This window comes from Sciurus vulgaris, assembly GCF_902686455.1.
Source record: "Sciurus vulgaris genome assembly, chromosome: 3".
Taxonomy (NCBI): domain Eukaryota; kingdom Metazoa; phylum Chordata; class Mammalia; order Rodentia; family Sciuridae; genus Sciurus; species Sciurus vulgaris.
The window spans coordinates 63,357,929-63,383,149 of NC_136463.1; the positions used below are offsets into that span (position 1 = coordinate 63,357,929).

The 25,221-nt window shown below is 48.0% G+C and overlaps 1 protein-coding gene and 1 pseudogene across 2 annotated transcripts in view; one reads left to right on the forward strand and one right to left on the reverse strand.

Moving 5' to 3' along the window:
• RTN4RL1 (reticulon 4 receptor like 1) overlaps positions 1-25,221 on the forward strand; it is a 72,212-nt gene that overhangs the window by 22,279 nt on the left and 24,712 nt on the right. The window lies entirely within an intron of this gene.
• Positions 14,541-16,946, reverse strand: LOC306658004 (large ribosomal subunit protein eL8-like; annotated as a pseudogene). Its single transcript has 2 exons — positions 16,126-16,946; positions 14,541-14,624 (listed from the first exon to the last, which is right to left on the reverse strand). The product of its transcript is annotated as a large ribosomal subunit protein eL8-like (transcript).

Here is a 25,221-nt window from a genome sequence, read left to right on the forward strand (position 1 = left end):
CAACGAGCCCTCCCCGCCCCCTCCGCAGCCGTCTGGCTCCTCTGCCAGCCCCGGCTGCTCTCCTCGGTAATGAGGCCGGGAGCTGCAGGGATCGATCAGGGCCCAGGGCGGGTGGGGGTAGGGTGGCCTGCGCCCTGGGGGTGGCATCGCTGTCCGCCCCCAGGCCCAGGCCCCGGAGGCTCACCGAGCGCACCTGCTCCCTCGCCCTCCGCTTTCCAAGAAGTCATGCTCCCCCTCTGACCCGCTCCTGCCCACCTCCCTTCTAAGTGGTTGTGGAGGTGGGGGAGGCAGAGGCGGTCAGACAGGTTGCCCAGGCCAGTAATCCCAGCGTCTTGGGAGGCTGAGGCAGGAGGATCGCACGTTGGAGACTAGCTTCAGCAATTTAGCAAGGACCAAAGCAACTTAGCGAGATCCTGTCTCAAAATAAAAAATAAAAAGGACTGGAGTTTCCGTCCAGTGGTAAGGAGCCCTGGGTTAAAGTCCCAGTATACCCAAAACAAAATCACAAGGTAATGGGAGTGGGTACATCCCAGACCTGGCTGATGCCTGAGTTCCTGTGTCCAAGACAAATCTGACCTAGGAGGCCTCGTGACTTCAAGCCAGTCTGGCCCTTGGGTGGGGCCTGAGTGGGACAGGGTCAGCCAGGAGGCCCATGAAGAGAGGCTGGCAAGTTATTCCAATGGTGCTGTACTCTAGATCTTTCCTGCATTGCCCTGAAGGCCACCAAGAGAATGTACTGCCATCCTTGATCATTTCATTCTAGTAGCAGATCATCGAGGAAGACCTACTGTGTATCAGGCATAGGCTGCCAGCCAGGAGACACTAAGTCCTGGCCTGAAGTGGATTGCGTTCCAAAGGAGTCAAACAGTTAATAAATAAACACAAATGATTTCAGTCAGTGGTTGAATTTAGTACAGAGAATAAAACTGTAATGTGATACTGTGCTTGGCTGGGAAGAGGACATCATTAGCTAGGGGTGGTCAGGGAGCTGACCCATGACAGTGGGTTGGGATAAAATCGTAACTGGCAAATTTACAGCAAGTGCAAAGGCCCAGAGGCAGGAAAGAAATTGGTGTGTTCTAGGATTGGGAGGAAGGGCCAGGGAGGTTGAGTGTAGAGTGAGGGAGAAGTGGGCAGTGGCAGATCCCTTAGGATCTGGTAGGCCATGGAAGGAGTTTGTATTTTATTCTAAGTGCTGTGCAATGGCATTAGAGGATTTAAGCAAAGGAATGACAAGATATGACTTACATTTTTAAAAGCTTCCTCTGGCTGCAGCGTGGAGAGAGGAAGGTAGGGAGTTAAGGGTGGATGCAGGGAAGCCAGGTTGATGGAGGGATAATGCAGTGATGTACATGAGTGAGGCTGATGCCTTGCCTGGCTTGGGCAATGACTGTGAAGTGGCTATTTATGAACCTGCAGCCACCAGCCCCCCCCAATGGACAGGAAAGGCCTGCTCCTGGACTCATGGTGCACAGAGTCCCTGGGGGCCTGAGCAGAGGCCGAGACCTAAGGTTGCCCCTGTCTTGTCTCCCTGACCCACATTCCAGTGGGCAGCCCAGGAAGTTATTTATTTTTTTTTAGGAGCATTAGAAAATGTTGACATGTTTTTTGAAACAATTTCAGATCTGATATCTCCGCCAGATTGAGTTTGTAACCAGCTTTATTGTTTAAGCCTGCTGGGATTTCATCAAAGGCGTCTGCTGTTTACCCAGAACCATTTCATTGGAGAAAACAGCAAACAGACCTGCATTTCTATCTGATTTCACTTTTTCCCTTTTCTCATGAATTTAAGTGCTTGTGAAAAGCAAGGCTGATAAAGCAAAGCAGTGAGGATCAAATCCAGAGGAGGGGGCTCAGAGGGGTCTCAGGCTGATGTTTATTAATAGAGCAGAGAGAAGCTGGGAGTGGGTGACCACCCTTCCTGGGGACTGGGAAGCACTTCTGGCTAGCAGCCATCCATCCACAGGGGAATGCTGGGCATGACAAGGGGAGGTCAGGAGAGCTGCTGTTTCCCGGGTACTCTGGCTAAGATTTTTCGGCCACCTCCTGGTGTCTGTAGTCTTAACCAGTTTCCGGACCATTTCAGACACCCGCAACAATAAGACTGAACATCAGCTCCCATGTGGAAAGAGTGGTGGCCCAGTCTCGGAGATGGGTTCAATGAGGCAGACTCAAGCTGTCCTGGGAGAAGGCTGAGGGAGGAAACAGATCACAAGGCAAACTGAAGCCAGATCGTGAGAGTACCAAGAAAATCGCCTTCCTGCTTCTCCTCTGCCAGCACTTGGGACTCAGCCCCTGGTCCTTCCAGGCAGCTTGAGCCAGCACAGAGCCAGCAGGGCAAGGTCCAGAGACTTGTCATAGGCTCAGTGCTCCCTCTGTCTCCCCGAGGAATCTACATTAGTGTTATCTTTACCTGCCTAATAGGATCCTGGGGACTTTAAGCACGCCTGTTGGCCCAGCAAATGTTTTTAGCACAGTGAGGGAGATGCTGCTCTGCAGCCTATCAGGAGAAGGTGTTCTGAGAAATTTGGGTTAATGTGCCTTGTTCAGTGGCTTGAGTGACAGCTAGTTAATGCACAGGATGCTTGGCATACAGGCCGTCTCTTACCAGTTAGACATTAGATCCACTTGTAAGGTCAATCGATTTGAACCAATTAGCAAGAGGATAAGGACTTGTTTATCTGTCACTGACTGTAGATCTTACAGCACGCCACCTGAGAGGGATGATAAGGATATGGTCTTTCTTCAGCACCAAGTGCCAGGCACACCATTGTGTCTTCTCTCAGGTGGGACTTCTAGTGACAAGCGTCAGCTCCCTTGACTATGAGAGGAACCAACAAGAAGGAGAGTGACCAAAGGCCAAAGCTCTTGACCCCACAGAGCCAACTCTAGGCTTTCCTGGTTGTGAATGCTCCCCACCCGCTGCCCGCCTTTCACAGCGTGAACTTAGCTGCTGCTGTGGCTTCTGTTAACTTGCTCCGGGTGAGCTCAGAGCTGGTCCCAGACTTCCTTTAAGAGCAGGGAAGCCACATGATCCAGACATGGGAAGTAAATTCTGCCATCCTTGGAGTCTCTGCATCATCTCAATTTTTTTTTTCTTTTTCTTCTTTCTGGTACCAGGGATTGAACCCAGGGGCGCTTAACCACTGAGCCACATCCCCAACTCTTTTTAATATTTTATTTAGAGACAGTCTCGCTGAGTTGCATAGGGCCTTGCCAAGTTACTGAGGCTGGCTTTGGACTTGTGCCCCTCCTGCCTCAGCCTCCCAAGTTGCTGAAAGTATAGGCACACACCATGGAACATGGCTTATATCCCTTTCTTAGACAAGGTAACTGAGGCTTGGAGATAAGAGGCAGCAGGATCAGCTTTTGTTGCCCAAGGTCATCCAGCCACTCAGTTGCTGAACTGGGGTTTGTTCGTTTATTTTAGGTACTGGGGATTGAACCCAGGGGCACTTTACCATTGAGCTATATCCTCAGTCCTTTGAATTTTTTGAATCAGGGTGTCACTAAGTTGTTGAGGATCTTGCTAAGATGCTAAGGCTGGCTTCAAACTTCTGATCCTCCCACTTCAGGCTTCTGAGTTGCTGGGATCATAGGTATAGGCTGCCGTGCCTAATACTGAGTTGGAGTTTGAGTCCAGCCTGGCTGACGCTGGAGTCTGGGGTCTCAGCACTTGGCCTCACTGCTTTCAGCCTTTTATGAGATTAGAAAGGGGCAGGAGCTTCTCCTGAATTGTGGACCTGGGAGGAACAAGATCACAAGCTGTCAGGGAGAGGGTGGAGTGGGCCCTTTGCCATATTCCGGTCTGAGAATATCTAGGGATGAGGCTGAAGATATTCAGGCCATGGATTGTATAAGCCCTGCTTTTGCCTTTGGAGGGGCCAAGTGGAACTCTGGCTGGTATATTGGCGGGTTCGTGGTTAAGAAGTAGTCTCGGGGCTTCTCAGGAGACTGAGACAGGAGGATATCTTGAGCCCTGGGGTTTAAGGACAGCCTGGGCAAATAGCAGGACCCAATCTCAAAACAACAAAACAATGTGGGTGTAGGCCCAGGGGAGACACTGCTGTGCTCCGGCCCAGCTCCAGCCCTGGATGCCTGAGTTCTTTTCTCACCATCCCCATACAAGGGGGAGGGGAGGTCACATCCTCCTTTCCAACTCTCAGTATCACTTTCACCTCAGCTCCGCATCCTCATGCTCATCCTCATCCTCAAGCCCGTGAGATTCCACCAAGCACATGCTTCTCAGAGGCACCAAAATCTGCTCTGACCCTAGGCTGGGAACTGGATCCACAGAGTGGGAGCTGAGAGCAGTAAGATGGACTTTTTTTTTTTTTTTTCCCTCAGAGGGTCAAATATAAGGGTCCGAAGGAATAGTCTGACTGGATGTCATTTGGATGGGGGTGCAGGGAGTAGGGGCTTCCAGTTCTGTCATGCTTGCTCGAAAGAGTTGACAAGATCTTGGGAAATTGCTTCAGATCTCTCAGCATTTTCCTCTTAATAGCCTCAGCAGTGGTGAATCCTTGACCTTTGAGGGTGGGTTTGATTTTTTGGAAAAGGCCAACAGTAATTTAAAGCCCTGTGCTGTGAATAAAGGGAATGAATATTTGCAGAATGCTATTTGTTTCAGTTGTTGGAATTTTTTCTTTTTATTCACAAGATGGGACCCTAAAGAATCAAGAAAGTTTTCTCACAGGGAAGTTCCAGAAGTGTTTTAAGTTAATGGCAGCACTTTGAAGCAGTGGGCTTGGGCCTGAAGGTGACCACTGTGACAGAAGAGGAGAAGGGAATTGATGCTTTATTGAGCTGCTACTATGTGCCAGGCACTTTACATACATTATCTCAACTGATTGAAGTCATTTTTGGAATATGGCCAGTCTATTAAAAAGTTCATAAATAATCTATTATCTTGTTTACTCCTCATAATAATTCTATTAGAACAAGCTCTTAGCCCATTTCATAGGTGATGAAAGTAAGGCTCAAGGAAATTAAATGACTTCCCAAGACCATAGAGCTTGTAAGTGTCAGGGCCAGGATTTGAACCCAGATCTGACTGACCCCTAAAATTTAGCCTAATTTTTTAAAAATGTAAGTATTGATATCCCTGCCCCAGTCATCCCCCACCCCTGCAAGTAATACATAATGGTAGTTTTATTATGTCATAATGACATCATCCTGGCTGCATTCACTTAAAAAAGCAGGTCATCAAGGAGTCATGTGTCAGGATGAAATGCTGACTGTGTGTGGTGGCAGCCATCAGCAGGCATCAGGGGATGCGTGGGTGTCAATGGCAAAGCATGAAGTATGGTGTTTATTAGGTACTGGCAAAGACCTGGGAGTTCCAGATGCCAAGCAGTGATAAGTCGGAACTGCCTTTCTCAGCTCTTGCCCAGCTCCAAGAGCTGAACAGGCTCCTAGCTTGGCGACTTTGAATCAACTGGACCCTTATACAGACCAGCCCTGGGAGCTTTCCCAGCCACTGGCAAGAAAGGGCTCCCTCCGGATCATAACAGCAGTAATAGAACCCATGCAGCCCATGCAGATGGAGCACTTATATATGCCAGGCATTGATTATGTCATTAAGCTTTAATTTTTCTACATGCTCTTAGCCTCTAACCTGGGGATATCTATATAATCTTAGTCCTCCACTGGGTCCCCAACCACATAGGTTGGCTCTAGCTAAATCAAGAGAAGGACTCTTCTTCCGCATGCAGTCCAGACCCTTATTCTGATGTGGCTATGTGTCATGAGAGATCTGTGGGCCTGAGTGAGTACACAGGAAAGAGGGTAGGTGCAGGGCTTGGTACCACTCTCTCCTCTTCTGGAGTCACAGTTCCAACTGGACTTCTCAGTCATGGCTTTCTAAATATAGTAGTTGACTGGCAGGAATTTATCTTATGAATACCCTTGAACCTGTGGGCAGAAATGCACATGTAAGAGCATGAACAGCATCATTGCTTATAATAGCAGCAACTGGGAACAACCTAAATGTCCATCAGTAGGGGATTGATTAGGTAAAATACAACATTTCCATGCAATGGGATTCTGTGCTTCAAGGAACAGGTGACTCTATGCTCTGATATGGGATGGATGCCAAGATGTATTGCTAAGTGAAAAAGCGGTGGAAATACACTGTGATACCATTTGGGTTTTAAAAAGAAAGATTTACTTGTACGTGATAGAAATTTTCTAGAAAGACACAAAAGAAACTGTTAACAGTGGGATGCCTCTGAAGAAAGATACTGGGGACTGGAGGTCTGTGAGAGGAAAGGAGCCTTACTTTTTATTGTATACCCTTTTGTATTCTCTGAAAAAAAATTTTTTTTTTTTTTTTACTATGTGCATGCATTATCATTTCCATTAAAAAGAAAGTAGGGGGGTTAAAAAATTCCCAGGCTTTATCTGACTCCCCAGTCCACTTTTTCTTCCCTGTCTCCAGCCAGGTCCTGTCATCATGACTCAAAAGCCAGTCCTAACCTCCTTTCTCTCCACCCTACCCCATGCCCACCCCTCCCCAAGGTATCCATTACTGCCTCTTATAGGTATTTAAAACCTACCTTTTTGCCTTGAAATACAAATAACTCTAATCTGCAGAGAAGGCTGAGCTTCATTGCACTTATAGAACAGACAGAATTCGGCTGGCATTGAGATGCTTGATAAATGTTTGCTGAATCGAATTGGATCTGTGACTCGGTTGGTTACACCGAGCAAGGTACTAATTGGCCAAGGTCAGGCATCAAATCCCATTCAGGTTGGCTCTATGTGAGTCTAGAGAGGGAGTCTTTCCCTACATGTAAGTCCAGACCCTTGCTTAGATGTGGCTGCTTGTCATGAGGGGGAAGCCCCATGGAAGCAAGGAAGAAAGGTGGGTGCGGGCTCAGTGCATACCCTCTCCTCTTCTGGAGAGGCAGCTCAAAGTGAATTTAGCAAACAGGACAGAAGAACAGTGTGACAGACAGAAAAGCCCAGATTTGAAAAGAGTCTGACTCAGAAGAACATCTGCAGTGGGCTCCAAAAGTTTTGTGCCTTTCGTTTTATATTAACCAGTTTGATTTTATTACAAGACCTTTTAAAAAGGGATATAAAAGATGGGTGATGCACACCTGTAATCCCAGCAGCTCTGGAGGCTGAGGCAGGAGGATGGCAAATTCAAGGCCATCCTCAGCAACTTAGTGAGGCCCTACACAATTAAGCTAGACCCTCTCTCAAAAGAAAACATAAAAAGAGCTGGAGATGTAGCTCAGTGGTTAAGCGCCCCTGGATTCAATCCCCAGTATGAAAAAAAAAATTTTTTTAAAGATGGGATTCTTTGCTAAGTGTGGTAGTGAGCTGCTTGTCCTATGTTCACCATAAGCTGGAAAATAATCATTTAGTAGGCTTTCTTTTCTTTTCTTTTCTTTTCTTCTTTCCCTCCTGGAGATCAAACCAAGGGCCTCATGCATGCTAAGCACACACTTTACCACGGATTTACACCTCCAGCCCCTATTTTTTTTTTTTTTAATGTCTCAAAAATTCACTAGCCTGGAGGAAAGAGAGAACATGTACCTCTTACCCATGACCACCTTCTTCTCATTTTTTAAATGAATTCCCCCCGTGGTTCTCAGGCCTCAGCCCGCGTGTGATGCCCTTGCAGCATCTTCCTGGAGGCTGTGATCCGGCCGCTTGGCATGGGCTCCCGGCTCACTCACAGTAGAGACTTCTTGTCCCAGTAAGGGTTATTATGATGAGGAAGCGTTTGCCTGCAAGCACAGTGAGTCAGAAAGTTTGATGTGCCTTCCAAAAAAAAGCATCTATAATTTTTGACCACATTAATAGAAGTGTCCAAATCTAGGACGATGAGGAATCTGGTTCGCTCTATGCTGAGGCCCCACTGAATCATCTTCTCCTTCGTCATCATCCACCAATGGAGTCCATCCCTGTGTGTTGCTTGAATCCATTCCCTTCTCTGCATTTCCTCTGCCACTGCCTTAAACCAGGGTCCCACATCGCTTGCCTGGAACATTGCAGTAGCCTCCTAATTGGTGTTCTAGAGTCTTCTCTTGCCTCCGGTCTCCTCACTGCAGTTAGCAGACAGGATCTGATCATAACACTCTGATGGCTTACAGTCTTTCTGTGGCTTCTCGCAGCTCTTGGAATACAGGCCCATGTTTAACAGGGCTTTCAAGACTTCCTGTGATGGTGGCCCCTGCCTGTCCCTCCAACCTCACCTCATTCCACTTTTTCCTTATGCTCACCAATTTTCTTTCTATTCTTCACATATGCTAATCTCCCTGCACCCTCAGGGTCCCCAGCATGCAGACTGCTACCTGGAAGACTGCCCCACCCCATCCTACCCCCCACCATTCCTTCTCTTCTTCCATTATTATTATTATTATTATTATTTTCTTACAGCACTGGGGATTGAACCCAGGAGCACTGTATCACTGCACATATACCCAGTCCTTTTTATTTTGAGACAGGGTCTTGCTAAGCTGCTGAGGTCAGATTTGACTTGCGATCCTCCTGCCTCAGCCTGGGGTCATAGGTGTGAACCACTAAGTCTGGCCCTTCTCTTCCTTTAGAGACTGAATCATATGATTCTTTCTTGGGAGGTGGTCCTGAGCCCTCCAGATTAGGTCTGGATCCCTGTTACATGTGCTGACAGCATCTAGTACTTGTTCATTGATTCAGCAAACATTTAACTACACCAGTCAGATACCTGATGCACTCCTGGTGCTGAGTGAGCCAGGTGCCTCTTGAGGGAGGCGATCAAACATTGGGGTCTCAATTATCTCTGGTCAGAGCTGTTGGGGTGGGATCCCACATGGAAGTTACATGTGTGTGAGTATCTGGGGACTCACACACATCTGTATTGCAGGCACATGTATGCATTGTATTTTTCTGGCCCTGAAATTACATGGCTTCAGAGCTAGAAGAACCCTAAGAGATGGCTGTGCCTGGGGACCTGAGGGTTGGGACACTGGCTATAAATGACAGAATGCAGACTCTTCAAACAATGGAACTTTACCAGCTCACAAAACTCAGAGATTCATCCTAGGGTGTAGCTTGATCACACAGTATCCCCAGGCCTGGGGTTTATTTTCCCCAGCATCTTGGCTTGACTTTTTATTTTTATTTTTTTTAAATCTTTTTTAGATGTTGATGAACCTTTATTTTATTCGTTTATTTATATATGGTGCTGAGGATTGAACCCAGTGCCTCACACATGTTGGCAAGCACTCTACCACTGAGCCCCAGCCCCAGCCCATTGGCTTGACTTTTCCATCATTCTCAGGAAGCTCCAACTACTGCAGGTTGCCATTTCTCCCTCCACCAGAAAGAGAACTTCTCTTCCTTCATTGGTTTGAACCAAAGTCATTGACCCACTTTCAGCCTTGAACCAGTTCCTGAGGTCTTGGAGTTTGTGCTGGTTGGGTCTAAGCCCACCCTGAAAGTAGGGGCAAGAGTCAGCCCCATCAAAGCAAGCAAGGGGACAGGAATTGGGAGGACCAGTTCTTCCAGAGGAAAAACAGGGTTCTGTGGCCAAAAGGAGGGGAACATACCATGGGTAGCCAATGCCTCACACAAATTATAGCCTATAAATTGTAATCTACAACAGTTGCTAAGCCTTTTTTCTTTCTTTCTTTCCTTTTTTTTTTTCACCCCAACCATGTTCCTCAGGAGCCTATTTGTCCCTCCTGTCTGGTGTGGCAACCCTGGAGGCACACCACTTATTTTGTCCAACTGCCTTGTTTTGCAGAGAAAAAAAGTAGAGCCGGGTACAAAGGCACACGCCTGTAATCCCAGCAGCTCGAAAGGCTGAGGCAGGAGGATCACCAGTTCAAAGCCAGCCTTAGTGAGGCCCTAAGCAACTGAACAAGATCCTGGCTCTAAATAAAATATAAAAAAGGGCTGCAGATGTGGCTCAGGGGTTAAGCACCCCTGAGTTCAATTCCCAGTATTGAAAGAAAGAAAAGAAGAAAGAAAGCTGAAACTTAGTGACTTTCTCAAGGTCACACAGCAAAGTTGAAGTGGAACCAGGACAAGAACCAGAGATGAGGCCCAGCAGTATCACATGTTGGGCAGAGTCTGGGTCTGGGTCAGCCTGCTGGATCTGAATCCTGGCTCTGCCATGTGTTAGCTGTGGGAATTAGTTTCCTAAGGCTGCCATAAATTACCACAAACTCAGTGGCTTAAAACCATAAAAATTTATTCTCTCACAGTTCTGGAGACCAGAAATCTGAAATCAAGATGTCAGCAGGATGTGCCCCACCAAAGGCTCTGGGGGACAATCTGTTCTTACCTCTCCCAGCTTCTGGTGGCTTTTCATATTCTTCGTGTTCACATCACTCCAATTGCTGCCTCTGTCTCCACATGACTTCTCTCTGTCTTCTGTCTTTCATAAGAACATTTGTCATTAAATTTAGGGGCCATTTGGGTAATCCAGGTAATCCCATCTCAAGATTTTTTTTTTGGTACCAGGGATTGAACTCAGGGGTGCTTAGCTCCATCCCCAGCCCTTTTTGGTATTTTATTTAGAGACAGGATGTCACTGAGTTGCTTAGGGCCTCACCAAATTGCTGAGACTGGCTTTGAACTTGCCTTGGCCCCAGCCACTGGGAATACAGGTGTTTGCCACCGCACCCAGCTTAAGATTCTTAATTACATCTACAAACAGCCTTTTTCTAAACAAGGTCACATTCAGGGTTCAAGGGACTTGGATATGGACACATCTTTTTCAGAGCCACCAATCAATCCAGTCCAGGGCTAGTGGGCAAGTCACTTAACCCCTCTGAACTTCAGTTTTGTCATCTGTAAAGTGCAGGTAATAGCAGTACCTTCCTTAGGGTTGTTGTGAGAATTAAAACAAAATCCTCCAGAGTCCTTCACAGACTGCTGAGCACTTAGTAAGTGCTTAGTAAACATTAGTTATTATAGCTGGTCTTCCTGTGGCCTTCTCCAGCGTGGCCTTCTTCCACATCTAGGCCTGCCTCCCATCAGCTAGTAGTAGTAAAGACAAGACAGGGGGTTGGTATCTCTGTAGACACAGAATTGTCAAGGTTATAGACAGGTGACTTCCTGTTTGCTTCTCAGCTGGGGACATCCTATTGTCCACAGGCCAGAGTTCCTGAGGCTGCCTCTGAGAGGCAGGGCAGCCAGAAGAGGTCTCCTGCCAATCAACCTCTCGCCCTGGCTCCGGGAGGCCGTCATGGGAACCCTATGATTTAGAGTGATGAAATGTAAATTGCAGAGATTCCACGCTTCCGTGCGGCTGAGATCCCATCAGCATCTCATTCCCCTTACCTGGGGCTCCTCCAGGTCTCATTTGGTGGATTCTGCTGGCAGAGTACCTCCTCAGCGACCACGACGGCTTGCTTCCTACATCTATCACACCTGCACTGTGACAATGTAATTTTTATCTCTGGTTGTTTATTTCTCAGATGGAACTACTTGTAAATTCCAAGAAGAAAATATATCCCTGTGTGTGACAGAACCAGCTCAGGGCGATTAATCTGGGCTTTTAAGCTGGGAAGGCAAACCAGGCTTATGTTGCTGCGTGCATAAGTGTCCAGTAATCAACCACAGCCATTAATTGTCCCCCCATGAAGCAGTGGCCCCAGGAGGGGTTGAGCTCAGTAGGATTTGATCCAGATGGATGGAAATGGGGTCTTCATTTCCCATCTGCTAGGTGACTAGTAGGCCCTGGGGACATAGAGTGGGAGGCAGGTGGCTTGAGGCCAAGAGTGCAAGAAGTGGAAGGAAAGATCCATATTTTAAAGCAGAGTTGACAGTGGGTGTGAGAAGAAGGAGGAGATGAAGGGCGTTGGTGCAGGCGTGTAGAGGGAATGAGTGAGCACCTTGATGGTAAGAGCTTGGGCCTGCGTCATCCAGCAAACCTGGGTTCAAATCCAAGTCCCTTGGCTTAGCACACACTTTCAGGAAAGTTCTTTCACCTGACAGGAGAGTTTCTTGTTTCTTTTTTTTTTCTTCCTTTTTTTTTTTTTTTAGGTAGTGGGGATTGAACCCAGGGGCACTTAACCACTGAGCCACATCCCCAACACTTTTTAATATTTTATTTAAAATATTACTTAGCTTAGGGTCTCGCTAAGTTACTGAGGCTGGCTTTGAACTTGTGATCCTCCTGCCTCAGCCTCCCGAGTTGCTGGGATTACAAGTATGTGCCATTGTGCCCGTTTTTTTTTTTTTTTTTTTTTGACAGAAGAGTTTCTTGACCTGAAAAAAGGAAGCAAGAATATTTGCCCCATATGACCACTTGGAAAATAGAATAGCAATGTATGACAAAGGTTTGCCACACATAGCAGGTTTCTGTGTAAGCGAGCTCCCTTTCTCCTATTTTCCCCAAATACCTAGAGGGAAGCGCTCGGACCATCAGAAGATGAAAATTGAAGAGAGAATCAGAATTCTAGAGTGAAAGGAATTTAGAGAACACCTAATGTAAAGCCCAGTAGTGGTTTAGGGAAGTAGAGAGCATTTGAAGCTGGGAGGGAGCCCGTCTCCTGTCTCCCATGGAATAGCCTCACATCATGCTGCCTCCAGAGCGGGCATTCACCAGGGCCTCAGACCTCTGCAGCCCCTACAACAACAGCACTCTTCTGTGTGTAGATGCATTTTAAGGAAAACATCTTCAGCGCCTTCATCAAATTCTCAAAAGCATCCTCCATTCAAAAACATTAACTTGGGCTGGGGTTGTGGCTCAGTGGTGAGGCACCAGGTTCAATCCTCAGCACCACCTAAAAAATAAATAAATAAACATTAACTTTTTTGGACTCTGATATTGTGGCTAAATGGTATTTGTTTGTGGTAATAGTATTGCTCTCTCCCTTGCACCTGCATTTGGTGTATACCCGGCCTTGATGTGTGATTTAGGGGTTTTCTTTGCCTCAGGGCCCCTGCCAATCCTTATCTAACCCAGCTCTTCCTCTTCTACTCAGGGAAACCAGCTCACATGTGCCAGCCAAGGGCAGGGTACAGACCTCTCCTTTACTGGCAAAAGAGAGTTTTCAGGTTTTGGCATTTAGGACTGGATCTAGATTTTGTGGAACCTAATGTTTTTCTTTTGTTTGTTTGTTGTTTTTCTGGGCACCCTTTTATAAAAAAGAGTAACAAATCATGACAACATAATCAAGTGTAACATTATTAGATGCAGGGCCTTGACAAGGGCCGTGGGTGCTCTTAGTATCACTACTAACTAGCCTGTGCCCCAGTGGCTCAGGAGGCTGAGGAGGGAGGATTGTGAGTTCAAAGCCAGCCTCAGCAATTTAGTGAGACCCTAAGCAACTCAGTGAGACCAGGCCTCTAAATAAAAAAAATTAAGAAAAAGGGGGGGGGGGGCTGGGGTTAGGGCTCAATGGTTAAGTGCTCCTGAGTTCTATCCCCAGTACCAAAAATAAATAAATAAAATGAGCAAGGCATGGTGGTGCACTCCTGTAATCCCATCAGCTTGGGAGGCTGAGACAGGAGGATCGAGAGTTCAAAGCCAGCCTCTGCAAAAGCAAGGCACTAAGCAACTCAGTGAAATCCTGTCTCTAAATAAAATACAAAAATGGGGCTGGAGATGTGGCTCAGTGGTCAAGTACCCCTGAGTTCAATCCCCGGTATTCCCCCAACCAAAAAAAGAAAAAAAATAGCCTCTGCTGCTGACATTACTGGACAAGTGTCCTCAGGAGAATATGGAGTATCAGCATGGCTTGCCCACCAAATGGCCTCCCAGGGCCTACTGCCCCCAGAGGTACTTGAGAAAGAACTGTGAAAAGACCCGCCCTGCCCTCTATGAGCTCTCAGCAAAGGGAAACCCAGCGACCTGTCTGCCATGCTACCTCTGCAAGCTTTCGCTTTCCTCCCTCTGAGTCAAACTCTTTCTCATCCCTCCAGCGCAGCCAGGTGCTGTGTCTTCCTCACTTCACTTTCAGGGTCACCCACTGGGCTGGATCTACCTCCCTGAAGCAGGAGGAGAGGGCCTCCTGTGAGCTCCAAGGAGGGCCCAGAGTTTGTGGCACTGTCCCTTCCCAGAGTTCCTACTGAGGTGAGCAGAGCGTGAGACTTGGTCCAGGCCCAGGCTTTCGGGTTCGTGAGCAGATGGAGGGTCAGTGGTGTGGAAGCTCTGGGCCACCTCTGTCCCTGCCTTATTCATTCTTCTGGTATTTGCTGGTGCCAGCTGTGTGCTAGGCAGTATCCTAGAGATATGATAGTGAGAAGGATGCTGTCATGAGCAGGAAGCTGAGACAAAGGACCTGGGTCTGGCTCTTGCTCTGCCACTTTCTACTTGTGGGTGTTCATGGAAGACTCCAAACCTCCTTGAGCTTTTTTAAGTCTGTCATTCGAGATGGGTAATCACACCCCCTCTCTGGGAAAGTGGGGGATTTTACATGTGTGGTGCTGGCCCTGGGTCAACACCTGGAAATTCTCACTATTATTATTTTTGAAGAGGCATCCTGCCTCTTGGAGTTACATCCTCTCTGGCATCCTAATAAGTCTCCTTCTTTGGCAGGCTCTACAGCTTCCTGGGTGAAGAGTGGTCAAGGTTGACACATGGACAGAGCTCACTGGGTAATGCCTGCGGGTAGCAGCAGCCACCACTCAGGCTGGGAGCTGATGATCAGGGAGGAGGCAGTGTCTGTGTGGGGCTGGGTCAAGACGGGTTATGATCAGCCAAGCTGCAGATGAGGCAGTCACAGGGATTGGGGAGGGACCACCCCTACCGCCCCCATTTCCCTAAAGTCTCTGGCCAGACAGAGCTCAGCAAAGAGAATATGCCAAGATGGAGTCAGCTTCATTTCTAGGCCTTGTAAGAGGGCAATTTCTGGCCAGTGCCTTGGACAGGGTCTCCCAGGAAGCTGCTGGCCTCTTTCTTACTGCCCACAATGACCACAGTCATTCCCAGGGGTGTGGCACAAGGAACTCGTTTGAAGCACTTTATCCCATCAGTGCCTCCCTGCCCTTCCTGCCCACTGTGGCTCCTGGATGCATCAGGGAAAGGGGCCAATTCTAGTCCCCTGGGAAACCCTGCTCCACTTCTGATAAGGATTTAAACAGGTTGCTGAGCAGGTCCACTAATTAATCTTTTGTTTTTGTTTATTTTTACCTTTTAAACTTTAAAAGTAATACATGTCATATGTGGGAAATTTGCCCAGATACCCAACACAGAGGCCAGCACCACTGCTAACATGTTAATATGCTGGCTTTCCACTGAAAAGCAGAAGCTTTTAAAAACCCCATGTAAACATCAGTGTCAAAGGCTGCCTGGGATTCCACAGAAATAGAATTAATTTTTTCAAGAAAATACATCAGAGCCAAGTGGATTTGGAGTGAAAGGATTTTGAGGCACCCCCAGGCCAGGGTGTGGGGGACAAAGCATTTAGGTTGTCAGCCCCTAGAGTTCACCATGGCTTCCCAGGAGCCTCTCAGAAAGTTGACTGGGGTTTGCTAGAGTCAGGAGATTTCCTTCTCCACATACTTCCCCACATGAGCATTCACACTTGGCCTGCCTGCTTAATGGCTATGGAAGTCAAGGGTGGCAAATGATTGAAGGGGTGGAGAGGTGCTGCCCAAGGAGGACTGCCTCACTGGACCCAGATGGAATTGACTGGCCTGTTCTCCCTTTTTTCTGCTGTGGGGAAGGGAGACAATGCCTGGCCCTGCTGGATTGCAGGTGATCAGTGATTGCCCTGGGAAGGTAGAGATCTTAATGCAGGCTGATGAGGACCCCTGGACAATAATACCCTAGAGGGGGAGAGAAAGGCAGGGCCAGGGACAGGCTGAGGGCGATAGGAAGAAACCCTGAGTGGTGTTCCCCCTGCCCCCTCCCTCACTCTGCTTTCTTTCTTTCTTTTTCTTTTTCTTTTTTTTTTTTTTTTTTGTGGTGCTGGGGATTGAACCCAGGGCCTTGTGCTTGTAAGGCAAGCACTCTACCGACTGAGCTATCTCCCCAGCCCTCTTTCTTTCTTTAACTATTTTTTATTCTTCTTCCTCTCCTCCTCCTCCTCCTTTTGTTTTTTAGTACTGGGGATTGAACCCAGGGGCACTTGCTTTCCCACTAAAACACACCCCCATCCCTTTCTTTATATATATATTTTTTTTTTTTTTGGATGAAGGACAATTTTTTATTTTTATGTACAAAAACCCAACAGTGTATGTTTTTCCCAGTTTCGTGGCAAGTTCTTTAGCCTTGCCTTTCCCAGCTTGGCAACTCGAGCCACAGATTTTGGACCCAGGACGTTGCCTCCCCAGTGGCGATGGATCTCATCATATCTGTCATTGTAGTTGGTTCTGATAGCTTCCACCAGCTTAGCCAGAGCTCCTTTGTCTTCTGAGTTAACCTGTGTGAAGGCAACCGTGTGCACATCTTCCTGTGAACCAGACATCCCAACCTGGCCTTCCCCTTGATGAGGCAGTAAGGGACTCCCATCTTGTGACCCAGGGCAGGCAGGAAGACAACCAGCTCAATGGGATCCACATTATGTGCAATCACCACCAGCTGAGCCTTCTTGTTCTATACCCAAGGTGGTGACAGTATTGACCCCTGCTCGAAGGACTGGTGGTCTCTTTGTGGGGACATCCCCTTTGCCAGCAGCCTTCTTCTCAGCCTGAGCCAACAGCCTCTGCTTCTTCTCCTACTTCATCTCTGGTCTGTATTTGTGGGCTAGGTAAGCAGCTGGGTGACTGTTTGGCGGTCCAAGGCCTGGGTGAACTTGTAAATTGCAGGAGGCACTTTCAGCTGCTTATAGAGAATAGCCCTTTGCCGCTACAGCCGGATGTAGCGGGGCCACTTTACAAAGCAGGTAAGGTCCCTTTTGGGCTGGATGTCCTGTCCATTGTCGAAGTTCTTTGGTCTCTTCTCAAACAGCGGGTTCACCACCTTCTTGGCTTCCTGCTTCTTGACCACGGCAGAGCCAGAGCCACCTCTTCCCCTTGGCCTTCTTTCTTTTCGGCATCTTGGGCATTTGGAGGAGAAAGCCCTTTCTTTATATTTTATCTAATGATATGTCTCACCAAGTTTCTCAGGGCCTCACCAAGCTGCTGAGGCTGACTTTGAACTGGTGATCCTCCTGCCTCAGCTTCCGGAGCCACTGGGATTCCAGGCGTGTGCCAAGAGCCTAGCCTTACTTTGTTTCTTTAGGATTGTTGTAAGTGGTGCAAAGAGGAAGTAAGTACAGGGGTTACTCCTGCTGACTGGGCACAGCCACCAACCAGGGGAGCCATCCTTCACTGGGCCCCATTTTCTGAGAGGCTGCTCACACAGGTTACTGGAAGTGGGATGGGGGGCTTTGAGTGGGTATTTCCCTGGCACCTCTGTAACCGTGCCACAGGCAACAGCTTCCACATCACACTGGAAATATTTATTTTTCTGAGATGAATCGAGGGTTAAGTATTTGCTAAGCACCCTGCTAAATGTTTTATATGCATCACTGCACTTAATCTGCACAGCAGCCCTCTAAAGTGAATACTGTTTCTTTCCCCCATTTTACGGATGAGCAAACTGAGAGGTTAAGTGACTAGCTCAATCGTAGCAGCCAAAGGCAGGAATCCAAAGACAGGTCTAACTCCAAGCCAGAGCTTGTAGCCACTATTCCTGGCTGCTGTTTCTGGGAGGCTCTGTGCAGAGACCACCTGGCTGCTTCTGCTGAATGGCTATTGCAGGGATCCACCAAATCTGTCCTCTGAAGGCTCTGTTCCATTAGAACCTTTTCTGGGGACAGAAGAAAATGTATTTAGGGGCCAAAGAGAGCCCAGATCCTAGAGAGGGAGGCGCCACCTGTCCCCATTCTTGGGGTGCTCTTAAGTACTGGCTTTGGGCAGGAGTGGGGTGGGGTCAAGAAAGTCGACTTTTCTGGGTCACCCGGCTCTTGGCCACTGATTTCGGAGCCAGTGAACCAACGCCCAGAGACAGCAGAAGAGGCAGGGGCACGGTGGGATTAAACGCAGCCCTGGCAGCCGCCCCTGCAACCGACCCCCAGAGGCAACAGCGGTTCTTCCAACTGGGAGGGAGCAGCAGTAGGGTCGCGGGGTGCGTTTTGCAACGCGGGATGCAGGCCGGACGGCTGTGCCAGCTCCCACCTGGGCCGGCCCCGCGGGCGCTGGTTGGCTCCCTGGGAGCGCCGCTCGTCCTATCGCGCACCTGCACGGTTGCCAGGCAACTGAGACTGAGTTGTAACACCTCGGCAGAGCCAGGGTGGTGTTTTTATTTCCCGGCTGCTCTGAGTCCTTAGAAGTTGTACAAGAATGGCATTTGGTTTCTCTCCCCAAAGAGACCTCATCTTACCCCCACCCCGGTTCCCAGCCTCCAACCCAGCGGTCTCGGACCAGACGCCCTCTGCTTTCACGGTGCGCTGCAGCGGTTCACTGCTGGGTCCCAGCCTGGCAGGGGCTTTGGACGGCTCTCAAGGCGCCCTCATTTTGGGAAGTCATCCTCAGGGAAGCTGAGGACTTCCTCCTAAGACAAGATGGTGGATCCAGTGGGGAAGGGCGGTCTCCAAGGTCACCAGGGTAACCACCACAGTTGCTGACCTCAGAATAACCTTGGGGGTAGCAAGGCGGGGAAAGGGGGACACGTCCTGGACCTGCTTTCACACAGATTATCAGGTTTTCCCCAAATTTTAGTCTCTGCCTCACACCTTCCCTGTGTGTCACATCTGTGTACCACCTGCACTATTTTTTCACTTCTTTTTTTCTTCTGTAGATTGACCCACTTTAGCTTAAATAAATGTATTTAAAAAGGAAACTGATAACACTTCTGTAAATGGAGACTCAATATCACTTGTCATAAATAGAAAGCACTGCAAAAATAAATACAGAGAAAACAAAACATTAAATTTTAGCACATTGGAAGCTGATCTAATGATAACAAACTACTGCTTATTAAGCACTTACTGTGCCAGGCACTAGCTTAGCACTGTACATGGATTAACTCATTGGATCTCATAAATGTTCCCATTCCACAGATGGGGAAATTCACCTTCAGAGAGGCCAAGGGCTTTGGCCAAGGGCACATAGGCACTAAATGATGTTAAGATTCAGAACTGACTCTCATTCCAAAGACTGGGCTTTTAACCAGGACCTGTTCCATCTCCCCACATAGTGTCATCCTGGCTTTGTCCACCTGGAGGCTAGGAGGTTACCCTTTCCAGGATTGGGGCAATGACTTGAGCCCCAACTGCAGTGACATTTGCCTGGCCTTAAGGAATATAACCAGCTAGGTGTTTTCACAAATAAACCTCAAAGCTTACCAACAGTCCTGGTAGTATCTTATCTTGTTGCTCAGGAACTGAAGTTCACGGAGGCTAAGCCACCTGACCATAGTCATACTGCTCCTGAGTGGCAGGGCCAGGTTGCAAGTCCTATCTCCCTCTGCAGCATTAACGCTCTTTTTTTTGGGGGGGGAGGGTGGGTACTAGAGATTTAACCCAGGGGCAATTTACCACTAAGCTACATCTTCAGCTTTTTTTGCTTTTTATTTTGAAACAGGGTCTCACTAAGTTATTTAGGGCCTCACTAAGTTGCTGGAACTGGCCTCCTGTCTCAGCCTCCCAAGCCGCTGGGATTACGGGTGTGTACCACCGTGCCTGGCTTCTTATACCTCTTTGTAACTCATTCAGCCTCACACACAGAGAAGAACATTTCATTATTAGCAAATCATACAGCAAAATGGAACCTTCATCTTTTACCCCAGGAACCAGTCTCCACCTGGGGAGAGTGGCCATTTGTGGAATCCAGCCTAGGCTATGAACAGACGCTTCCTCAGAGCCAAGCCAGAACTCAGCAACCATGACTGCCCTCAGATGGGCAAGGACCCCTACGCATCTTACACCTCAGCAAGACTCCTGCACCACTGGGCAGGGATGTTTGTTTGACTTTATTATCTGCCCTCCTGGAAACATAGTTCATCATCCCTATCAAAATGAGCAACTGCATTTCTCACTCCAGAGTTGGCTCATTCTTACCTGGAATAGAAAGAACAAGAGCGCGTTTGGAGAGGGAGGAAAATCATATGTTATTTTTAAAAGGCATTTTGAGTGAGTGCTGAATAGAGTTCAAGAAAATTGCCTTAAAGACCTGTTCTCGGCGGGAATGACGTTTCTCATGGCTCCCAAGTATTTGGAAACTTAATTGCACATTTGTACGGGCTACTGTTTTTATTTCTTTCTGGTCTCAGAGGTGGGCTTTGAAGATTGTGCTCTCTCTGTAATGGTTTTCTTTATCTCAAATAAATTTCGCACACCTGCAAGGTAGAGCTGCTTGAAAGAAACTGTGTCGGAATTGGCTGTCTATTTAATAAATCTGTAAATGTCTCAGGGTTCGCTGAGATGATGTGGCGTTAGCTCACTTTGAGCCTCCTGTCACAGGGGTGCAGCCTAATCCCCTTCCTGCTAAAGGGTCTGTACTCTCTGCAGATGTTCTGAACTGCAGAGTCTCAGCCCACATCTTTGCAGAAACCCTTTCTCCACCTCAAGCCGGAAGCCAGTCTAGTGGTGGAGACCGATCTGTGTGGGTGTTTGGGGCCTTTTAGGCCAAGATGCTAATAAGAGGCTTTTAGGTTAATTGTAGAATCACAGCTCCCAACTACTAGGGACTTCCTCCACCTTCCATGCCTTGTTTTCTCAAAGAACTAGAAAGTTCAATGTGGGGTCAGAACTGTATATGAAGCAGGGTAGGAATTAGACCCCAGGGCTCGGAGCTTGGGGGTGGCAGTGCTAAGGCTGTGGGAGACTCCAGGCTTGTGCCCAACCCCTTCTGGACCTCTCTGGCTTCTCCCCTTTGGAGATGTGATATTAGAAGGCCTAACCATTTGGCCTCCAGAGGCTGGTGAGCCTGAGTGTGAATGTGGGCCCTGCCACTCTCCAGCTGCTGACGGTATGGGCACAGGTCCTGGGAATTGTCCAGCCCCACCAGTGGGCTCCTGCCTCATGTGAGACCCTGGCAGCTGATGAGAGGCAGAGAGGAGAGGGCTGGCTCCAGACTGGCTCCAGCCCTGACCAGAGGTCTCCCTCTTGTCGAGATGCCCCCTCCACATCGTTTCTCAGTTCAGGATTCTGATTTCCAGTCCTTTTCTTTGACTCCTCAGGCCCAGCAGTGGTAATGCCAGTGGTTTCTTGTCTATTCATTACTCTCCTAGGCACTGCCCACACCTTTAAGTTCTCTCTCTCTTTTTTCCTTTGGGTCTTTTCGTGGTGCTAGGGATGGAACCCAGGGCCTTGTGCTAACTTACACCCTCAGCCCAATTGTCCTTGTGTTTGTCAATTGTCCCTTTATTAAGTCATCCTTAAATTGGCTAATGACACCTAGGGACAGGACTGGCTAGTCACTTCTATCCTTGGACCCATGCTAGTCTTCCATCTAGCTTTTTGCTTTCCATGCATGAACTAGGCACTGCTGACTGATACTGTGATTTGGGAGGAGGACGATCAAGGGAGCAGAATCCCACAGGACTCAAGAAGCTGGTATTTCTCGTGTCCTGTGACTTCCCATAGAAGTTGTCCTTCCTACCGATAACATGCACATTCATTTTTGTCTTTATTTACTGTTATTGTGAAATGAAGTGGCCACAGGTTTCACACACAGGGTGTCCACTGAGAGTGCAAAAGAAACAGAGGACATGGGACATCCAGGAGCAGCAGGTGGGGTGGGACCATGAGCTTGTCTCTGCAACTGCCTTTCAGCTGTTGCTTCTCTGCATGAAGGAGACAGGTCTGGTCACTCTCATTCAGTCTCTGGGGTTGAGCATTCAGGAACCACAAGGGTAGTGTAGAAAATGAGCCTGAGAGGAGTCCTGCGCTGTTAGTGCGTATGCCGGTGCCTGTGCTGTCCAGGAAGGCGAGAAAGACACCCGGGTCTCTGCTCCCAAAGACCCACAGCTAAGTTGAGACGTTAGCACTCTCCCAGGAGATGAGGAGGGGACCAGGCAGAAGAAGGAACAAACAGGTCTAGTCGGAAGCAGATTAGGGTGGGAAAAGCTCCTTGGAGAAGGCAGCCCTGGGATTTGGGGGAAGAGTGTGAGTAGGGGTTTTCCGGGGAGAAGGGTTGGGGTGGCTAGGCTGAAAGGAGAAGTAGTGGGTTCTGAAAGAAATCAGAACTCTCAGGGGAAGCAGCAGCTGGGGCTGGCTTATTTAGGGCCTTAACACCAGGAAGGGTGTTTGGATCAAGAAATAGGGCTTTGGGAGTGCAGAGAGGAGGACTTTTTTTTTTTTTTTTTTTCTTTTGCAGTTTTGGGAATCAAACTCAGGGCCTTGAGTATGCTAGACAAGCACTCCACCAGAGTCACTCCCCAACCCATAAAGAAGGAATTCTTAATCTAGGGTTCACAAGTGGACCTCAGAGCATCCCCAAACCTCCTGAAATTGTATGGTGCAGTGAAATTGTATGGGAGTGTCTTGACTTTGCTGTCAAACCTGCCTGCTCAGTCCCAGTTCTGCCACTTTCTCGCTATTCCTCTCTCTTTAAGCCTCAGTTTTCTCATCTAGAAAATGGAACTAAGTGCTAGTATCAGCATCATGATACGTTGGGGATAACAAGTCAGTAACCGACACAATGCTCTTCTGTCACTGGCGTTCAGTAAAGGGCAGCTGTCATTAATACGATGCAGAACTGTGAGTGATTCTGTGGAGGCACACTGCTCTAGGGAGGGGTCTCCTACAGCTGTCATGAGATTCCTTAAGGGGTCCCTGATTCAAAAAATGTTAAGCACCACTTGCTGCTTGAGAGGTTTAAAAATAGAGGAGTGTTCAGCAGCAGAGAGCAGTGTTTATGGGAACTAAACTGGTGGCAGGGGCCTGCGGGCAGGGAAGCCGGCGTGGAGCCCTCCTGTCCATCTGTTGGCTCCCCCATCCTTCCATCCATTCCCTCGGTTCTCAAGCATTGCTGAGCACCGACCCAGTCAGGCCCCCTGCTAGATGCCGAGGGCACAGAGACCAAGAACACATGTCAGTGAGGAAGGAAGATGGGCAGTGGCCAATCTGCAAAGATGGTCTGCAACCCTCTCGCTATTCATTTCCTTGGGCCCACGTGGCATCTGGGTTGGGTCTATAACTTGATTTAACTAGTAGAACGCAGCAGAAATGAGGCCATGGCAGTTCTGGTCATGCCTCAGGAAGGTTCACTTTCATAGTTTAGGGAGCTCTGCACCCCTATTTAAAGGTCAGCTACCTTGTCAGAGAAATCATGTCCAAAGACTGCACTGACAGGAGAAACCCTGAGACCACAGAAGAGGGAGAGAGGCCCAGAGGTCCAGTGTCTTAGTTCAGTTCCCAGATGACTCCAGTCCCTGCCACCATCTAAATGGAACCTCATGAGACACTCCCAATAAGAAGAGAGCTGTCTCGTTGAGTCTATTTGACCCACAGTCATGAGGTCACGGCAATTTTATTTTAAGCCATTTTTTTCTTTTTCTTTCTTTCTTTTTTTTTTTTTTTTTTTTTTTTTTTTTTTTTTTTTTTGGTACTAGGGATTGAACTCAAGGGCACTCAACCACTGAGCCACATCCCCATCCCTTTTTTATATTTTATTTAGGTCTCACTGAGTTGCTTAGGGCCTTGATAAATTGCTGAAGCTGGTTTTGAACCGGCAATCCTCCTGTCTCAGCCTCCTGAGCCATTAGGGGTATGCCACTGTGCCCGGCTTAACCATTTATCTGTCCATTTTCTGTTGCTATAACAGAATATCTAAGACTGCTTAATGTATAAAGGAAACAGGTTTGTTTTGACTCACAGTTCTGGAGGCTAGATGTTTAAGATCATGGTGCTGACACCTTCATGGCTTCTGGTGAGGACCTCATGCTGCTCCAACTTATGGCAGAGGGCAGAAGGACAAGTGGGCCATGGAAAGAGAGAGAACATGAGAGGCAGCTTCACTTTATAACAGCCTACTCTCATTTTAACTACTATAGTCCTGTGAGAGCAGAAGTCCCCTGCATGAGAAAGGCACGAGTACATCCATGCTGGCTCTGCCTTCAGGACCCAAACCCATCCCACAAGGCCCATCCCCCAAAATCCCACACTGGGGCTAGGTCTCAACATGAGCTTTGGTGGAGATAAACCACATTTAAACCACCACAAGCTTCTCCCTCCAAGAAGCTTCTTACATGTGTGGAAATAAATGAAGACCAACCAAATGAGAAGGGGTAAAGGTTACTTACACACAGAGCTGGCTAGAGCAAAGGGGTTGGCACTGTCACTTGCATTTGTTGGAGTCAAAAGCAGACAGAGGAGGGGAGATGTTTTATAGTGGAAAAAAGGAAATGCTTCAGGTAACCCTGACTGGAGCGGCATGGGGAAACTGTGGATTAAATAGAAGAAGGACATCCAGTGTGACTCACTAGGGATGTATATTTGACTTCCTCTGGTTGGTTCTAGGTTGGAAGCAGGGATAAAGTTAGGAAAACTAATCAAGTCCTGGCTGTTTTGAGCTGATTATCACAGGGGTTATTATTTGGTTTTCTGGATGTTTGCTGGAAATAGTGGTCTAATCTTATACAGGTCTGACTTGTAAAGAGTGGGTTGGTTTCCCAGGTTGGTTGCTGCAGATTGTGGGTCAGAGTTCTATTTTTATACATGGTCTGGCACTGTTCATTTGTCTGTTTAGTCTCACTCAAATATAGAAACCTGAACGCAAACTGACAGTTTTGAGGCCATGTTGAATGAACGGTGTTTTAGGTAAACCCAAAGGGAAGAGAGTCCCCCTCTCCTCTGTCAAGTTTGAAGAACAGGAGGGAATTAGTCAGGTGGATGAGGGAAGGAGGGACATCCCAGGTGGAGAGACATCATGACCCCAGGTCTGGAGATGGGAGAGGACATGGCACATACCAGGAACTGTAGCAGGTTAATGTGGCGGGGCTTGTGACTGCAGGGAGTGCTGACTTAGGTCTGGGGCACTAAGCAAAGAGTTCAACACCCTCTTAAAAGAGCATCAGAGACATCTGGAGTGATATCATCAGAGTTGGGTTTCAGAAAAACATCTCAGATGAAGAAGGTGGAGTGGGGCAAAGTCAAAATCAGGAGATTAGTGAGGAGGCAGCTGTGTCACTCAAAGAAAGTTCTAGAAGTGTAAACTACAGGATTTGGTGAACTGGCCTGCAAGAAAGAAGAGAATGCAGAGTCCAGAAGGAGAATTCTAGAATCCCAGATTTTTTTTTGGTAGTGGGAATTAAACCCAGAGGCACTCAACCACTGATCCACTTCCCCAGCCCTTTTTATATTTTATTTAGAGACAGGGTCTCACTGAGTCGCTTAGGGC